This window comes from Canis lupus, unplaced genomic scaffold (assembly GCF_011100685.1).
Source record: "Canis lupus familiaris isolate Mischka breed German Shepherd unplaced genomic scaffold, alternate assembly UU_Cfam_GSD_1.0 chrUn_S1539H1726, whole genome shotgun sequence".
In the NCBI taxonomy this organism is placed as follows: Eukaryota; Metazoa; Chordata; class Mammalia; order Carnivora; family Canidae; genus Canis; species Canis lupus.
In genome coordinates this window covers 154012-171570 of record NW_023330377.1, presented here as the reverse complement: position 1 = coordinate 171570, position 17559 = coordinate 154012, and positions in this window count along the sequence as shown.

Sequence of the window (17559 nt, the reverse complement as noted above, 5' to 3'; positions counted from 1 at the left end):
AAGTCAGTCAGGAAAGAGAATGACCGTGTGGTGTCATTCATAGATGGAATTATAGAAGCAAAGCAGATGAACTACTGTGAAGGGAAAGAAAAAAAATAAGATGAAAACAGATGCAGGTAATACAGTCTCTTAATGATAGGAACGGAACTGAGGGTCTCTGGAAGGGGGGGAGATAACAGGGGACCGGCATGAAGGAGGGCACGTGATGTCACGGGCACTGCTGTTATCTCCAACTGGTGAATCCCTGAATTCTTCCTCTGAAAGTATAATACACTATACGTTGATTAATTGGGTTTAAATTAAATTAAGTTAAAAAAATCAGTTGTATCAGAGCACATTTCCTTCTGGAATCTCTGTTTTGCTCATTCAACTTATGCCGGGACCACCCTCCGTGGGTCTGGTTTGTCTAAGTAGGCTCCACGCCTCGTCCATGGCCCAGCCCAGGGCTAGAACTCAAGACCCCTGAGATCAGGACCAGAGGTGAGGTCAGGAGTCAGATGCTTAACCGACTGGAGCAGGCGGGAGCCCGAGAACCTTTGTACTTTGTACTTCCTTTTCCTCTGCTTTATCCTGTGTCTCTGTGATATCATTTGAAATAGAAAGTGCTGGGTCCGACTATGTCATGCTTCTCCAATACTGATTTGCTGTTCGGGGCATTTGTTGGGGGGGGGGGATGGAGGGTATGGGTGGTTTTTTCCTATTTCTAAGATCTGCCACCATGATTTTGATAGGAATGACATTGAAACTGAGGGTAGCTTCAGGAACTGCGGACATTTTCACAAGATTAGGGTCCCACCCCACAAGCCCAGGACGGCCTCCCAGAGCCTGGTTTGGCTCAGAGCACAAGTCTTGTGCTCCTTTGGTTCCGTCTCATTATTTATTCTCTTTGATGCTCCTGAGAAGGCCTTCATGTCCTTCCTTTCCTTCCTGAGTTCTCATTGTCGGGACACAGCAAGGCTACTCTGCTCTGTAGGGTCAGTTTGTGTCACGTGACTTTACTGAACTCACTCCTTAGTTCTAACAGGTTTTGGTGGAGGCTCTCGGGTTTCCTGTTTCTAGTACCGCGTCTTCAGCATATAGGGACAGTGTGACATACCCCTTCCAGGTGTGGAACCTTTGCTGTTTACAGCTTAATGTCCTAGAAAGCCCCACAATTGAATCAAAACTGAGCCCAAGCCAAGGGCAGGAAGCCCCTATTAGAATGAGAACAGAGCTCAATGCCCTTGAAGGCCCCATATCAAAATGTAAACAGAACTTGAGGAATTGCTCCAGCCCTTCTGGAGGTCCCCGAGTCCAGCCCTTAAAACTAAGCTAAAAACCCTCCTCGGGGACCAAGTCTCTGCTCCGCTCTGTTGGGTATACTTCGACACAAGATCAAGCTTGTAAATAATCTCACATGTGTTTGCATCGGAATCGGCTTCTTGGTGGTTTCTCAGATTCGCAATCTTGGGCACAACAGTCTGAGATAAAAAAACAAAACCAAAAGGAGCTCGGATGCGGGCAGAGTGAAAGCAGGGTTCCGAGAGAAGCGGCGGAGACCCGGGGGCTTGGGTGCCCTTCTGTGGAGGGCCTGCAGACTGGGGGGTGGAATGCTCAGCCCCAGAGCCAGGGACACAGCATCTCCACCCGCATCCCGCCCATCAGCGCCAAGTCTCAGGGAGCAGCACAGCACTGCCCGCTGGAGGCCAGAAGGGCTGACACCCAACCCGCCTCTGACACAGCAGTCAGATGTGCACCTGACATCACTGCCATGGCCAATCCTCAGACCCCGCACAGACCACTCCCTGCCACCAAGGTGTCAGACCACAGAGGCTGCAGAGATTCAGCACCGCCTGGAAAGTAGGGTCTAGCTTCCTTTGTACTTTGGGCTTTATTTCATTTAGTTTCTTTGATTCTATTTTATAAATTGCCTTATTTTAATTTTTATGTATGTACCTTATATATTTCTTATTTTTAGTTACATGGTACTTTAATTTTGTTTCTTATTTTGGGATTTAGAATCTTTTAACAACCAGGCCAAAATAATCTGGTGATTCTTTTGGGGGGAGGGCAGTTGTTATTGTTTTTCTTGGTTTTTCTTTTTCTTCCTTCTTCCTACTTTCTATTTCTGGAAAAAATAATGAGATGGAGAAATTCACCTCCATAAAAAAACATGAGATAGTACTCACAGCCAGGAAGTCCATCAATACAGATATACGATGTCTAACTACAGTTTAAAACAATGATTATAAAGATAGCATCTGGGCTGGAAAAAGAGTACAACAGAAAACTAGAGAATCCCTTACTGTAGAAATAAAAGAACTAAACTCTAGTCAGGCCAACATTAAAAATGCTGTAACTGAGATGCAGTCCCAAGTGGAAGCCTTAAAAACAAGAAAGGTTATGTGCAGACATTCCACACTCAAGTTCATGAGCATAGCTTCCCACTCTTATGTGTGGATGGAATACACATAGTAACTTCGTTCTACAAAATATATTATGAAAAACTTTATAATGATAATATAATAATAATATTAATAACAATAAAGAATGACTTTACTATGGATAAACCTAACACTACCTCAGCAAGATGATCAGATCTATACCAAGAATGATAAATCATGTTGATAGTATCTATCCTTTATATGATATAATAAAAATGGCAGTATATCTCTGTATAGAATCCACAAAAACAGTTCAATCATGAGATAAACAACAGACATGTCTCAACTGAGGGAAATTTTACAAAATACTCTACTTCTCAAAGTTTTCCAGTTCACCAACAGCAAGGAAAGGCTGAAAGACTGTCACAATCCAGAGGAGCTTAAGAAACCATGAGGACAAATGGAGTGTGATATAAGGGATGGTGACTTAGCAAAAACTAAGGAAATCTGAATAAAGTATGGTCTTTGGTTATTGCAAATATTTTAATATTGATTCATTAACTAATATTTGTACCGTACTGATATAAGATATCAATAATTGGAGACATTGAGTGCAAGTGCATGAGAATTCTCTGTACTATCTTCTCAATTTCCCTATGAAGCTTTGTTTTCTTTCTAATAAATAAGATTTAATTTGAAAATTGACTTAAATGAATCAGGCTCCAGTATGAAGACATTTTAAGAATCATTGAATTAACTTCTGCCTTATTCTTAAAGATTTCCTTCGATGGGAACATAGTAAGAATTTTATATCAGAAGGAAAGAAAAACACTTATGAACACGTATAATGCCTCTTCAACCTGAAAAGCAGTAAAGGATAATAAATAGCAAAAATCAGATAAAAATACTTCTAGTATAATACACACCATATTGCAAGTGCATTTAAAATTAGCAATGCATAACATTTATTTCCTTGACATTTGTCTTCAAAAGAGTTCACAGTGTTTCAGTGTCAGTTGAAACAGGGGAAGAATCTCAGGGAAGAATCCTTCACTTAATAATAGGACCATTGGTACTAATGTCTCTCAATTATTTCCAAATCCATACAGATGCATTTCCTGATGAGTGACTGAGCTGTGAAGAAAGAGATGAGAAACCCTCATCCCTCTGAATTACTTGTGTCAGAATATTTTAACCATAGTACTACGGATAGTAAATTATCCTTATTAACAAAAAATACGTCTCAGATTAGAATCTGAGAAATCAGATGGGCAGAGAAAAAATGCTTTAAATCGCTCCTCAAGTTTTAAAGACAAAGGAGAACTTTTCTATGTACAAAGTCAGTTCTGAAGATATCCTTAGGGAGGGATCCCTGGGTGGCGCAGCGGTTTGGCGCCTGCCTTTGGCCCAGGGCGCGATCCTGGAGACCCGGGATCGAATCCCACGTCGGGCTCCCGGTGCATGGAGCCTGCTCCTCCCTCTGCCTGTGTCTCTGCCACTCTCTCTCTCTGTGACTATCATAAATAAATAAAAATTTAAAAAAAAATTAAAAAAAAAGATATCCTTAGGGAATAAGATTCTGCAGCATCTAATCCTGCTTCACTGCTGGGACGCCCGCGCTCCAGGTCTTCCTGATCCCAAATCCCTGGGCCTGTTCCCCAACACAGGCTGCCAGGCTGAGGTCATTTGCAATGTCTCTCTTCGGAGCTCCAGGGAGGGGGGCATGAGCTAGATAGGACAGGACGGGATGCGTGGAGGCCGAGAACATTATGGCCATTCTACTTTAAGTTCAGTATTAGCACACGTCCAGCAATCCCAGGCTCCTGTGAAGAAGAGCTGAAATTTGCATTACTTCAGTTACTGGAATAAAACAAAAGTTGACAGCTTAATGTCTTAGAAAGCTCCACAATAGAATAAGAACCGAGCCTAAGCCAAGGGCTGGAAGCCCCAATTAGAATGAGAGCTCAATGCCCTTGAAGGACCCATATCAAAATGTAAACAGAACTTGAGGAATTGCTCCAGCCCTTCTGGAGGTCCCTGAGACCAGCCCTTAAAACTAAGCTAAAACCCTCCTCGGGGTCCAAGTCCCTGGTCCACTGTGTGGGGTATACCTGGACCCTTGCTTGAGTTTGTAAAACAACCCACGTGTGTTTGCATAAGTGTCGGCTCCTTAGTGGTTTCTCGGATTCGCAATCTTGGATACAACACCAGAATGACCCCTCCCCACCTGGACTGACCTCCTGTCCCCTCCCACCCAGGCTGACCCTCAGTCACCTCCCCACCCACCACAGCTGGGCACAGGCCCTCACACAGTTCCATGGGCACGGTGGGCACTCCCGCCGTCCCCGGCCTCCCAGGCAATGGAAGGAGTTTTCGGCAGGACACACTCCCATGGTGGCCCCAGGGCTCCCTGCCCAGGAGAGCACCTGGTGAAAGGTCGGGGTCTGTGTCCCTGATGCCAGCTCCTCCTCCCAGGTTTTCCCACAGAAAATGAAAGAGGAGGACCCGGTCTCCTCCAGGGACATCACGCAGGTGGACCTGGACGTCAACAGGATGTGCAGCAGTCACATCATATTTTGGGACTACTACGGGGTGGGGTGAGGTTGAGAGGCTAGGGGGGATCAGGACCCGGGGGAGGACCGGGGGATTCTGGGTAGGGAAAACGGGGATTCTGAGTTGGGGGGCAGAACAGCAGCCAAAAACACACCACTCCATGGTAGGGTGTTGGGGATGACCTCTGTGCCCCCACCCCCTGGGCCTCGGACATGAGGAGGCCACTAGGATGGGGTCTCCAGGGCTTGCCATGGGAGCTGAACCCCAAAGGGGAGAGGGACGGTCCTCTGAGTAGCAGGGGATGAGGTGGGGGACGTGGGGGGCTGGAACTAGACCTGCGGCCAGGCGGCATGGCCACGGCTGGACCAGGACACACATTGATTCCATGAGGGTCGGACGGGTCAGAGTGATACCCACTCTCAGTGATTTATATATTTCTAAGTTTTATGCATTTAATTTGAGACATTTTGCAATTTGAAAACACACATAGTATGATGAACCCCAGATAATGTCCCCCGGTCCAGCCAGGGTCCTGCACTGACCACACCCCGCGCCAGGGACAGGTGTCTCAGCAAATCCCAGACTGGAGTTGCCTTTAAGTGTAGACGTCTCCTTGTGCATCTTAGAGGAAGGGGATGCCCTGTGTCCGCAGGCCCGCCATGATATCCCCCTCATTCCCCACTCCCACTCCATTCCCCTACATCATCATTCCCCATGGCATCCCACCTACACCATCCCCCTCAAACCCACACAGTCCGACACAATCCCCACCCACACTATACCCCAACACCATGCCCCCATACCATCCACCCCCACACCATGAGCCCCCATCAAGGAATGGTGCAGGTGCCCCCTGTGGGACATGCTCAAACTCCCCAGGTATCTCTCGATACCCTGCTCCCATCAGAAGGCCAGGGGTCCCATAGAGTACCTAGGGGTTGCAGGGAGGAGCGAAGACAAGGAGCCCTCAACAGGGTGTGTGCAGGTGAGTGGTGCAGAGGATGCACTGTCCCTCCTGGAGGGCGGCACACCCTTCACAGGACACCAGCCCATAACCCAGGGGGATCTGGGCTGGCCTGGCCCCAGGCTCTGTGAAGGTGGGGGTGATTTCAGACCCCGCACCAGGCCCAACAAAAAGACTAATGGGATCCAGCCCCCCATGGCCTTATCCAGCCCTGGATTCTGGCCCTACACTGATAGAGCCTTCTCACAGCTGGATGTGGCCTCCTGGGCCCTGGGGGTGCCCCACAGATACAGATCGCTGACCTAGGGCAGCCCTGGGGATCCCAGGACACCCAAGGTTGGGGAGAGCAGAGGTAGGCCGGTGGACCCTACCCACACCCACACCAGGAGGCAGGCTCCTCCAGGTGCTGGGGCCACAGGAGCCCCATGACCAGGGTCCGCCTGCCCTGTGGGGACCCAGAGCAGGAACCCATGAGCTGCAGGTAAAGGTCAGCTCTGCTGTCCTCACAACCGTCTCTCATGCTGAAACCTCAGGACACACCCCCCCACCCGGAGTCCACACATGCTCCCCGGTGGGGGACTCCAGCACTTGCCCCGCACCCATGTGATTCTTGCCCTTCCCTAAAGGACAGAAAGGTCTCCCTTCCCAGGGGAAGGCATGCACCCTCGACTCTGAGCCCGTTTGCTGTAGAATGTCAATAAAATATTGTGGTGTGAAAATAGCACAGCCAGCCCATTTCTGTGTCTCCCAGAACTCTGTGTATGGGGCGTGGAGAGACCCACAGAGAGGAGGAGGGGGCACCACCCAGGCCCCAACAGTCCCCTGCATGGGCACTGCAAGGCACAGCTGACATCTCCACGTGTCTTCCAGGGGTGGCCAGATGCCAGGGTCAGGACCCCACGCACTATAATGGGAATCAGCCTGTGCCCCATGGGCCAGGAGGGCCTGGGACAGAGTGACAGCCAGGGAGCCTCAGGTCACCAGGGTCTGTGAAAAGTGACCTGGGATGTCTGTGCTCCCTCTGTCCAGGGGGCCGAGGCTGGCCCGGTTCCAGGGCATGTACTCCCCTCCCTGCATCCCCGTGCCAGTGTTCCTGGGGCACTGAAGGCGTGTGGGGTGCTCAGAGTGGCCGTGGAAGGGACATCAGGACAGCAGGCCCTTGTGTTGTGCCCAAGACTGCAAATCTGAGTAACCACCGATGAGCTGACACCAATGCAAACTCCAGAGGGTTTCTCTACAAGCTGTAGCTTGGGTCCAAGTGCACCCGACACAGCGAGGCAGGGACTTGGACCCCGAGACTAAGAGGCATAGCAGCTTTATAGGGGCAGTGGACCGTGGGATATGCAGAAATTTGCACAGTCATGTTGGTCCACACGCAAGTGGCTGATTGAATTACACCTTACCCTATAGTATCCACTTGAGCTGGCCTATTACTTTGGTCAGATTTGGCTCACAGTTCTGGGGGGCACAAAGCAGGTTTACATTGTTATGAGCCAATTTCCGATTAGGGTGTGCCCAGCTGTTTGACTCGGGTGGGGCAGCACCGTAAGCCATAAGCAGGTCATGTGGGGGTCAGAGGGGAGGTGGCGGGTGTAGCTCAAAATGGAATCAGTCCTGCTCTGCTTGTCCAGGGGTAGGGGATTTTTATTAAATTTCCTGTGTCCCAACTTGCAGCTCATCTACCTGGGCAATGCTCACCTGGTGGACTCAGCGTGCACACCTTGTGGTGCTGGATGTCTCACACGAGCGTGTGGATGGCACCCTCCTTGCCCTAGTGAGTAAGGGCTGGGTGAGCATGGGGCTCGGCCTGAAAGCCAGGCTGCACAGGGGACCAAAGAACCCCAGCCCCGTCCCCACCCTTACCTCCACACACAGGCAGCCCCAGTGCTCCACGCCATGGGTACCGGGCTCCTCAGGAGCTCCCCCAGGGTTGCCCTGAGGTCTGACTCCCTGCTGGAGAGGCATCAATGAGAAGAGAAGCAGCCGGTGCACGGCGAGACCCACTGTCGGACATGAGAATGTGGCTGAGCCAGTCCTTCCACCTCAGCTGAACCTCCAGCTGAAATTCACTGCAGGAGCGAGCCCCGGGTCAGCCAGGAGAGCCCAGCTAGCCACCCAGCGCCAGCACCAGAAATGATGTTGTACCAACCATTTCGGCGTTTGGGTTACCCAGCCAGAGGATCCGATAGCTACACGTGATAGATTCATGTGATAGACAAACACACACCCCACAATGAACAAAAGTCAGAATCACCCCAATGCTGTCAAACAGCAGCTGGATGGTTACATACACGACGCCGTGGTCCCCAATAGGATACATGGAAGACGCTATAAACCACGACTGCAGAGGTGCTGGAGGCACAGAGATGTGCCTGCTGGGTTCCAAAAAGGAGCGCAGAGGGGCAGGAAACATCCTACGGAGGGGGGGCACCCTTAGGAAAGGACACCAGGTCCCTGTGAATGCTAAGGATGGTGAAATCTGTCCTCCTCCCTTTCAGCTTCTGCTTTTCCTCCTAAATGCCATTTTCCTCAGTCATCCGAGCAAAAATTTATTTTATGTTTTTAACTTTCTTTTTATTGGAGTCCAATTTGTATGAATTCTTTCTTCAGGAAGTGTGTCATTCAGGAGAGAAGGAGAGAGAAAGATTTTCCCTGACAGGCAAAGTATAAAGGAGTTCATGACCGCTAAACCAGTCCAGTAAGGAATTTTAAGAGGGACTCTTCTAGTGGGGGAAAAAAGATACCAAAAGCAACAAAGACTAGAAAGGACCAGAGAACGTCACCAGAAACACCAACTCTACCACTAACAACAAGGCACAAGTTCATATCTTTGAATAAGCACTCTGAATGCTGATACTAAATGCTCCAATCAAAAGATATAGGGTATCAGAGGGGCTTAAAAAACAGGATCCGGGATGCCTGGGTAGCTCAGGGGTTGATTTCTGCCTTTCACTCAGGGTGTGATCCTGGAGTCTGGGATCGAGTCCCATATTGTGCTCCTGGTGGGGAGCATGCTTCTCTCTCTGCCTAATTTTCTGCCTCGCTCTCTCTCTCTCTCTCTCTCTCATGCTCTCAAAAATAAAATCATTATTAAAAAAACAAGATCCATCAGTATGCTGCCTACTAGAGGCTCACCTTAGACCTATAGACACCAGCAGTTTGAAAGTCAGGGAATGGAAAATCATCTATCATGCTAATGGTTATGAAAAGAAAGCTGGAGGACCAATACTTATATTAGACAAACTAGATTTGAAACCAAACCCTGGGGGACACCTGGTGGCTCAGTGGTTAAGCATCCGCCTTCGGCTCAGGGGTTGATCCTGGGATCCCAGGATCGAGTCCCACATTGGCATCCTTTGGGGAGCCTGTCACTCCCTCTGCCTATGTTTCTGCCTCTGCTCCTCTGTGTATCTCTCATGAATAAATAAATAAAATATTTAAATCTCAAAAAGAAAGAACAAATACTATAAGAAGAGATGAAGGAGGGCATTATTTCATAATTAAAAAGACTCTCTATCAGGATCAAACAAATAAATATTTATGCTGCCAACATGGCAGTACCTAAATATGGAAGCCAATTACCAATAAATGTACAGGAACTCACTGATAATGATACAATGTCAGGGGATTTTAACACCTACCCAGTAATGACAATGGACTGATCGTCTATGCAGAAAATCAACAGGGGAACAATAGCCTAGACACACTGGACCACAGGGACTCAAAAGATAGAGTCTGAACATTTCTTCCTAAAGCAGAATACACATTCCTTTCAAGTGCACATTGGACATTCTCCAGAACAGATCATATCATGGGCCACAAATCACCCCTCAACAGGTACAAGAATGTTGATATCACACCCTGTACCTTTTCGGAGCATGATGCAATGAAACTCGAAGTCAACAGTAAGAAAAAATTTGGACAGACCAAAAATACGTGGAGATTATGAACATCCTACTAGAGAATGAATGGAGCAACCACGAAATTAAAGAAATTTAAAACAAATGAAAATGAAAACATGTTTCTCCAAACCTCTGGGATGTAGAAAAGGCAGTCCAAAGAGAAAAGTACATAGTAATATAGGCCTACCTCAAGAAACAAGAAGTCTCCAATACACAACCTATCCCTACACCTAAAGGAGCTGGAAAAGGAATAGCAAACAAAGCCTAAAGCCTACAGAAGAAGGGGAAATAATAAAGATGAGAGCAGAAATAAACAATACAGAAATAAAAAAACATTAGAATGGAATAACAAAACTAAGAACTATTTCTTCAAAATAATTAATGAAATGGATCAAACCCTATCCAGCCTTAGGAACGAGAAAAGAGAAAAGACCTAAATAAATAAAATTACAAAAGAGAGAAGAGTGATCACAATCAACACCAGAAAAATTAGACAATTATAAGGGAATACTATGAAAGATTATATGCTAACAATCTGGGAGACCTGGAAGAAATGGACAAATCCCTAGAAATGCGCAAATGAGCAAAACTGAAATAGGAAGAAATAGAAAATGTGAACAGACCCATAACTAGCAAAGGAATTGAATCAGAAAGGCAACTGTGTGCCTCAGTGGTTGAGCATGTGTTTGGCTCAGGTCAGGATCCCAGGATCCTGGTGGATCAAGTCCCACATCAGGCTCCCCGCATGGAGCCTCATTTTCCCTCTGCCTATATACAGCTGCCTCTCTGTGTCTCTCATGAATACATAAATAAAATCTTTAAAAAAGGAAAAACATAAAAAGATGAGAAGACCCAAATAAAATCACGAATGAGAAAAGAGAAATAACAACCAACATTACAGAAATACAAACAATAATAAGAGAATATGATGAAAAAGTATATGCCAGCAACCTACAACCTGGAAGAAATAGATCAATTCCTAGAAATATATAACATATCAAAAATGAAAAATGAAGAAATAAGAAACTTGAACAGACCGTTAACCAGCAGAGAAATTGAATCAGCAATCAGGGATCTCCCAACAGGAGATGCTTAGATCAATAGAACAGAATGGAAAGCCAAAACAAGATACAAACCTGTAACTCTATGATCCATTAATGGACAACAAGGCATGAAGGAATATCCAATGGCACAAGGACAGTCTCTTCAAGAAACCCTAAACCTGACCCCAGGATAAGAACAAATGGTGTTGGGAAAACCAGGCAGCCACATGCAGAAGAATGAAACTGGACCACTTTCTTACACCATATATATAAAAAATAAATTCAAAATGGATGAAAGACCTAAATGAGAGACCTGAAACCATACAAAGAAGAAAAGATAGGCAGGAACATCCTTGACGTTGGCCATTGTGTCTTCTTTCTAGATATGCCTCTGAGTTGAGGGAAACAAAAGCAAAAGTACTATTGGGACTTTGTCAAATTCAAAAGCTTCTGCAAATTGAAAGACACAACCAACGCTAAAAGGCAACATACAAAATGAAACGAGATATTTGTAAACAACACATCCAATAAAGAGTTAGTATGCAAAATACGTAAAGCAAATATAAATCTCAGCATCCTAAACACAAATTATCCAACTGCAGATGGGCAGAAGACATTAATGGACTTTGTCTCTGACAAGACATCCAGATGGCCACCAGACACCGAAAGATAGCGTTACCCATCATCAGGGAAATGCAAATCAAAACCACAATAAGATGTCACCTGACAGCCATCAGAATGGCTAAAATTAACAAGAGAAGAAACAGCAGGTGTTGTTGAGGCTTTGGAGAAAGGGTAGCCCCCTTACACTCCTGGTGGGCATGCGAACAGGTCCAGCCACTGTGGAAAACACTGTGGAGGGTCCTCGAGACGTTAAAAATAGGGAATCCCTGGGTGGCGCACTGGTTTGGCACCTGCCTTTCGCCCATGTCGTGATCCTGGAGACCCGGGATCGAATCCCACGTCGGACTCACAGTGCATGGATCGTGCTTCTCCCTCTACCTGTGTCTCTGCCTCTCTCTCCGTGACTATCATAAAAAAAATAAAAAGAGAAGTTAAAAATAGAGCTACACTACGATTCCAAAATTGCAGAGCTAGGTATTTACCGCAAGGATACAAAAGTCATTTAGTAGATTCCAAGAGGGACACGTAGCCCAGTGTTTGTAGCATCATTATCAACAACAGCCAAACTGTGGATACAGCACAGATGTCCATTGGCAGATGAATGGGCAGAAAGATGTGGTAAATATACACACTGCGACATCACTCAGTCATCAGAAGGGATGAAATGAAGCCATTTACAATGATGTGGGAGAAGTGGAAAGGACTTAGGCTAAATGATCTCAGTCAGTCATAGAAAGACAGATACCAAATACCATACAATTGCATTCACATGTGAATATTAGGAAACCAAAAAAACTGGCAAAGGGGCAGAGGGGGGATGAGAGAAGCAAACAAAAAAAAACACCCTCTTAACCACAGAGAATAAACTAATAAATACCAGAGGAAGGTGGGGCGGATGGGGAATCAGGGGATGGGGATAGTGGAGGGCACCTGTGACCAGTACCAGGCGTTGTATCCAAGGGTTGAATCACTATGTGGTAAACCTGAAACTATATCATACTGTGTTTACAAAGAGGACTTCAAGTAAAACTTTAAAATTATAATTGGTAGTATTGATGAAACATATACACACTAGAGATAAAATCAGAAAGGCAACTGAAAATCCAAATAAAGAGTATTTAGAGCCTCAAAACCCCTCCTTACCTCAGCTCGGGAGAAAACTGCCATGCCTATTCTCACCCAAGTAAAAGCCTGGATTTTGATTCTCTGGGGAGGCCACTGACTTGGTGGAGTCAGGCTATCTTTGAACCCAAAACCTAAATAGAGTGCATAAAACTAAACTGCCCAAGATACTAGGAGTCCCAGTGCACGCACAGGCCAAGACCCAAACTCTAACCTACACAGACATAACCCTAACCCTACACTTAATCCTAATGTTAACCTAACCCTTAAACAAGACCTATCACTAGTCGAAAACCAAACACAAACCCCAAGACCGAAACACATTCACTGAACCTTCCTGCCAACCCTCACCCTAACTCCTAAACGTCGGTTCCCCTAAACTTAGGTTTCCTTACCCCTGAACCCTACATTAAATCTAACCTGAACCCTAACCTCTAACCATACGTAACCTTAAAATAAGGTATTCAAATCCTATTCCTAATCTTAACCTGTACCATAACACTAACCCTCTAATACTAATCCTATCTCATACCCCAAACTGTACCCTAACCCGTACCCTAAAACCAACCCCTAATACACTCCCTAACCCTATATCTGACCCTTTTCCAAAACCGTACCCTGACCCTGACCTGACCCTAAACCTAACCCCTAACCGAACCTTAACCCTAACCCTAGCCCTAACCCCTATCCTAATCCTAACCCTCGCCCTAACCCTAAACCTAGCCCTAGCTTTAACTCTAACCCTTAACTCAAACCCCTAACTCTAACCCCTAACCATAACTCACACCCTAACCCCTAACCCTAACTGCAAACCTAAGCTCAACCCTAACTCTAACCATAACACTAACCCCAACTCCGAACCTCCTGCCCTAATCCCTAAAGCCTAAACCCTAACCCTAACACCAAATCCTGTCCCTAGCCCTAACCCACATCCTAACTCCTAACCACTGACCCTTACCCTTATCTCTCACCCTAACCTCTAATCCATAACCATAAGCATAATCACTAACACCTAACATCTAACGTAAGGCTAACCACCAATTGCCTCCCCTCCCCTGAACCAACCATTCATTCTACCCATTCACTTACTCTGTGATTCTGAGGCGTCCCTTCTGATATGGACGTGGCCCCCAATGGCACCTCCAGAGTCCTCCAGGGGGTCCTGAGGAAACTGGGCTCCTGTGAGTGTGCACGTGGCCCCACGTGTTCCTGAGCCATAGTCAGTGGGTCCTGAAGATGCCGGGTCTCCTGTCACTGTGGACTATGCTTCACATCCTCTGGAAGCCTCACACCAGGTCCTCAGGAGGCCGGGGGCTTCTGTCAGCCTGGACATGGCCCCACGCCACCCAGAACACTCACCGTGGGTCCTGAGGAGACTGAGGGCTCCTGTCAGCAAAGACCCAGCCTCATATATCCCAAAGCCAAAGTGCAGGTCCTGAGGACAACGGGGGTCTTGTCAGTGTTGAGGTGGACCCACATTTTCCTCAAGCCTCACCATAAGCCCTGAGGAGGCTGGGGGCTCCTGTCAGCATGGACGTGGCCCCAAGTATTCCCAAAACTTCACAGTGCATCCTGAGGAGGCCAGAGATTCCTGTCAGTGTGGATGCAGCACCCACATCTTTCTTAGGCCTCACCAGAGGCCCTGACAAGGCTGGGCTCTTCTGTCCGCATGGACGCATCCCCATATTTCCCGAAGACTACACCAGGGGTCCTGAAGAAGTCAGCGTCCTGTTGTGTGGACGTTACCACACATACTCCCGAATTGTCACCAATGGATCTAGGAGGCCGCGGCTCCTGTCATCCTGAATGCGGCCCCCAGCTCCAGAAGCCTCAATTTATATCCTGAGGGGCCTGGGAGTTCCTGCCAGAGTGGACGTGTTGCCACATCTTCCTGAAGCCTCCCTGCGGGTCCTGAGGCGGCCCAGGGGCTCCTGTCAGCCTGGATGCGGTCCCACAATTTCCTGAAGCCTCTACGTGGATCCTGAGGCAGCCAAGTGCTCCTGTCAGCATGGACGCGGTGTCACATCTTCCTGAAGCCTCCCCGCCGGTCCTGAGGTGGCCCACGGTCTCCTGTAAGCATGGATGCGGGCCCACAATATCTTGAAGCCTCCCCGCAAGTCCTGGGGCAGCCCAGGGTCTCCTATCAGGGTGTATGCAGGCCCACATCTTCCAGAAGCCTCACTGCGGGTCCTGAGGAGACCCGGGCTCCTGTCAGCGTGAACACAGCCCAATGTCCCCCTTTAGACTCCCTGAGCGACCTGAGGAGGCTGTGGCTCATCAGGGTCGATGCGTCCCCATGTCCTCCTCAGGCCTCCCCAGCACAGGCTGGCTCCTGTTAATGCTGGCAGAGGAGGCCTACTGCACATCGGGTCCCCTGGGTGGGGCCTGGTCTCGGGCGCCCCTTTGGGATGCTAGGCACTGCAGGAAGCTGTGTAGGAGGTGGCTTGCTGGTGCACGGGGCGGCACCTGCCTCCTTCCAGGCTCCAGCTGTGGCCTGTTAGCATCGGAAATGTCTCACTGAAATGGAGCCCAATACCCGGCTTCCCCAGAAATACTTAAGGACAAGGAGTTGGAGCCCACAGACCGCAAAATGCAATGTGGACCAGACTTTGAGCAAGTCCTGCAAAAACTCACTCAACCCTCTTCCACTGTGGGTGGGAATGCGGGCTGGTGCAGCCACCCTGGAAACAGTGTGGAGGCTCTTCAGGAAGGTACAAATAGAGCCGCCCTGTGACCAGCAGGTACAGGGACAGGAGCTGACTTCGAAGATACAGATGCAGTGAGACTAAGGACACCTGTACCCCAATGTCCACAACAGCCGTGTCCACAGTAGTCACACTGTGTGAGGAGTCTTGGTGTCCTCAGGCAGATGATGTATAAAGAGGATGGAAAGAAACAGAGGAATATGCACATGTACAGATGTGGTACATGTACCACATGCACTCTGCATGTGTGAAAATATGCAGAGAATGCGTATTTTTTTATTTTTTATGTATGTACCTTATATATTTCTTATTTTTACTCTCATGGAACTTTAATTTTGTTTGTTATTTTGGGATTTAGATTCTTTTAACAAGGAGGCCAAAATAATCTAGTGGTTTTTTGGGGGGAGGGCAGTTGTTATTGTTTTTCTTGGTTTTTCTTTTTCTTCCTTCTTTCTTTTCTGGAAAAAGTAATGAGATCGAGAAATTCACCTCCATAAAATAACATGAGGTAGTACTCACAGCCAGGAAGTCCATCAATACAAATATGTGATGTCTCCCTACAGTTTAAAACAATGATTATAAAGATAGCATCTGGGCTGGAAAAAGAGCACAGAAGAAAACTAGAGAATCCCTTACAGTAGAAATAGAAGAACTAAAATTTAGTCAGGCAAACGTTAAAAATGCTATAAATGAGATGCAGTCCCAGGTGGAAGCCTTAAAAACAAGGAAATTTATGGACCACAGAGGCAGATTTAGGGAACTCAGCCACTTATTAAAACAATAACATTCATATCATAGGAGACTCAGAAGATCAAGGGAGAGAAAAGGTGGGCCTTACTCATCGAATAGAAACGACAGATACCCAACATTTGCTTCAAGGTGGATGCAACTGGAACGTATTATGCTGAGTGAAGTAAGTCAATCGGAGAAGGACAAACATTGTATGTTCTCATTCACTTGGGGAATATAAATAATAGTGAAAGGGAATATAGGGGAAGGGAGAAAAAATGTGTGGGAAATATCAGAAAGGGAGACAGAACATAAAGACTCCTACTCTGGGAAACGAACTAGGGGTGATGGAAGGGGAGGAGGGCAGGGGTCCGTGTGAATGGGTGATGGACACTGAGGGGGGGCACTTGACGGGATGAGCACTGAGTGTTATTCTATATGTTGTCAAATTGAACACCAATAAAAAGTAAATATATTATTTTAAAAAAAGAAAGAAAGAGGGAAGGAAAGAAATATTGGCACTTGGGTGGCTCAGTCAGTTAAGCTTCTGCCTTAAGTCAGATCATGATCCAGGTCCCAAGGAAGGCTCGCGGTTCAGCAGGGAATCTGCTTCTCCCTCTCCCTCTGCCCCTGTCACTCATGGTTTTTCTCTCCTCTCTCTCTCAAATAAATAAATAACATCTTTGAAAAAGAAAAAAAAACCCACAAGAAGAGAAATCTCCCATGTAGAAGAATTTCAAACAATTTGTGCAGACATTCCACCTTCAAGTTGATGAGCATAGCTTCCCACTCTTAGGTGTGGAATACACATAGTAACTTCCTTCTACAGAATATAATATGAAAAACTTAAAATAAGAAGAAGAATCATCATCATCACTTAACTACGGAAAAGATGACAAACACTACCTCAGCAAGATGATCAGATCGATACCAAGTCTGATAAATCATGTTGATAGTATCTATCCTTTATATGATATAATGAAAATGGCAGTATATCTCTGTATATAATCCGCAGAAACACTTCAATCATGAGATAAACAACAGACATGTCCCAACTGAAGGAAATTTTACAAAATACTCTACTTCTCAAAGTGTTCCATGGCAACAACAACTAGGAAAGGCTGAAAGAATGTCACAATCCAGAGGAGCGTAAGAAAACAGGAGGACAAATGGAATGTGATATGAGGGATGGTAACTTAGCAAAAACTAAGGAAATCTGAATAAAGTATGGTCTTTGGTTAATGCGACTGTTTTAATATTGATTCATTAGCTAATATTTGTACCATACTAATATAAGATATCAATAATTGGAGAAATTGAGTGCAAGTGCATGCGAATTCTCTGTACTATCTTCTCAATTTCCCTATAAATCTACTTGTTTTCCTAATAAATAAGATTTATTTTGAAAATTGACTTAAATGAATCAGGCTCCAAGTGTAAAGACATTTTAAGAATAGTTGAATTAACTATTGCCTTATTCTTAAAGACTTCCTTCGATGGGAACAAAGAAGTTTATATCAGAAGGAAAGAAAAACACTTATGAACACGTATAAT